This window comes from Schistocerca piceifrons, chromosome X (genome assembly GCF_021461385.2).
Source record: "Schistocerca piceifrons isolate TAMUIC-IGC-003096 chromosome X, iqSchPice1.1, whole genome shotgun sequence".
Classification (NCBI taxonomy): Eukaryota; Metazoa; Arthropoda; class Insecta; order Orthoptera; family Acrididae; genus Schistocerca; species Schistocerca piceifrons.
The window spans coordinates 584,733,090-584,735,968 of record NC_060149.1 but is presented as its reverse complement, the minus strand read 5'-3'; the positions used below and the strand labels follow the sequence as shown (position 1 = coordinate 584,735,968).

Below are 2,879 nucleotides of genomic sequence, written 5' to 3'. Positions count from 1 at the left end.
AATTCGCAGGGTATCATGTGAGAAAAGGGCAAGCTGACTTGTATAAGGAAAGATTACGCAGCGGGAGAAATCGCATCCGAATGTTGGTTGTTTGTGAGAAGATAGTGTCACGCGTCGTGAAAGGAGGAAGAACGTCTTCAAGCCCTTGTCGGAACTGGACAGTGGCAGTATCGTGGCCTATCAAGAATGTGGTTTATCGTTGCCCAGTATTATTGTTCGCAATGGTTGGGATCCTACAGTTGCCATGAGGTTATGGAATCACTGGGTTCAGGACGGCCATTCTCGACACAATGCACGATCTCAACTGGCTCACACGGACAGCATCAGAGAAGACAAGACTGGACACAGGAGTAGCAGCACTACGGCGTATTTTCAGATGATTCGTATTTCTGCACACAGCAGCACAGTGGATGGGTAATGTGGAAGCTCATTGGAGAACTAACATTGTCAAATTGCATTTGCCGTCTTGATATGGACCCACAGCATAATGAAGACTTACTCTCATAGCCAGTAATTTCGACAACAGTAATTGAGCTTTTGATGTGTGACGCTCGGCAGCTGTAGCTGTCTGTGAGATCTCCGTCATGCTATTTTTCAACAGGAAAACGCAAGGCCGCATGTTGCACATTTTACATAATGTACATAGACCGTAAACTAAGAAGTGTACATGATTCAATTTTCAGCTGATATAAGGGTATACACTGGGTGAAAATTAGTACATTGAGCTGCCATCTCTGGAAACAAAAATCGGTATACTCCAGGTGAACATCGATTTGCACAGAGCTCGGATGACATATGGGTACTTCATTAAAGGCTGCTTCCATTCTGTATCAGAGTTCATCAGTTGTAGCGGTTTCAGAGTAGTGACATGGCAGTATATCGGCAATGCATGGCCAGATGTTATCACTAGGAGACAGAATTCGGGAACACACTGGCAAGAGCAACAGCTGAACACATTCTGTATCAAATAAGGTCAGACTTATTTGATACAGCGTGTTCAGCTGTTGCCCTCGCCACTGTGTTCCCGAATTCTGTCTCCTAATAACATCTGACCATGTATTGCCGAAATACTGGCATGCCAGTACTCGCCAACCGTTAGGACTGATGAACTCTGGTATAGAATGGAAGTAGCCTTGAATGAAGTATCCATATGTTGGGTTGTTTTTGGGGGAGGAGACCAGACAGCGAGGTCATCGGTCTCATCGGATCTGGGAAGGACGGGGAAGGAAGTCGGCCGTGTCATTTCAAAGGAACCATCCCGGCATTTGCCTGGAGTGATTTAGGGAAATCACGGATAACCTAAATCAGGATGGCCAGACGCGGGATTGAACCGTCGTCCTCGAGGTACCCATATGTCATCCAAGTTCTGTGCAAATCGATGATCACCTGGCGTATAGCGATTTTTGTTTCCAGAGATGGCAGCTCAATGTACTAATTTTCACCCACTGTATACCCTTATATCAGCTGAAAATTGAATCATGTACACTTCCTAGTTTACTGTCTATGTACATTGTGTGAAATTTCATTATTAGCTATCATGTCTGGTGTTACAGTTTTAATGGTTAGTAGTTTAATTCCGTTTTGCCATATACAAGCCGGTAGGGGTAATAAGTGCAAAATATTTCTGTTGATGACTGAGGACAGCGTTTGAAGTATGTTACATCAGTATTTGCTTCATTTGTAGACTAATAATTGTAGCTACTGTGAGTAGTATGTTTTTAAGTTCGTTAGTTCTCCAAGTACTCGTGGTACAAGCAAGCCATCAATGTTTGTTTTCCCCTGGGCAGCAGGTCAGCCACTGAATTGTGAATCTGTGGATGGAAAACTGAAAGTATATACTTATAGGCGTAGTCCACTTCCCACGCCAGCGCGCGCGTCGTGTGTGTGTGTGTGTGTGTGTGTGTGTGTGTGTGTGTGTGTCTGGAGCTTACGGGCGCTCAGCGTCGAGGTTATCAGCGCCTGTGCACTTCAAGCCGCAGTTACGACTGTGAAGAAAACATCAGGTCGTAAATATGCGATGAGTTTGCGCGAAGACTTTTAGATGCAGGGAAAAAACAACTAACATACTGATGTGGGTACATATTAAGGTACCAATTATTACAATAGGCAACGGCCTTGCCGCAGTGGATACACCGGTTCCCGTGAGATCACCGAAGTTAAGCGCTGTAGGGCTTGGTCGGCACTTGGATGGGTGACCAGCCAGGCTGCCATGCGCTGTTGCCATTTTTCGGGGTGCACTCAGCCTCGTGATGCCAATTGAGGAGCTACTCGTTCGAATAGTAGCGGCTTCGGTCAAGAATACCATCATAACGACCGGGAGAGCGGTGTGCTGACCCCACGCCCCTCCTATCCGCATCCTCCACTGAGGATGGCACGGCGGTAGGATGGTCCCGGTAGGCCACTCGTGGCCTGAAGACGGAGTGCAAAAAAATTATTACAATATCTGTACCTATACGCCTAACACACTGTATACTGTTGATTACACTGTGTAAATGCTGACACATCTGAAAGCACGACCACTGGAGATAATAAAATGATTTGTTCTGTGGACTTCACAGTCCTTTGGTTCAGCTGTGTGACTTCGTAAACAAGTCTGCATGAGAATTTATCGACATCATAAAGTTAACTGTGAGTACGTTTTACAAATTTCATTTCTAACAGATTGACTGGCTACTGTTCTTTGTGTGGCATGGCAGAGTGATTTTTGAAGCGGTACAAAAAATTGAATGTTCAATCACTTTGCGAGAATGCATCTGGCTAAACTTTATCTGTTCTTATAAGCTTACGGTTGAAAGCAAATCAGACATCGTCAAAGACTTTCAAAATAGTGGAATGCGTGAAGCAACATCAATTGAAAGTTACTTTATGTCTACTAGCAA

General features: G+C 44.8%; 1 pseudogene; it reads left to right on the top strand.

The window, feature by feature from the left end:
* Nucleotides 1–2,105: 2,105 nt before the first annotated feature.
* Nucleotides 2,106–2,223, top strand: LOC124723569 (annotated as a pseudogene).
* Nucleotides 2,224–2,879: the final 656 nt, after the last annotated feature.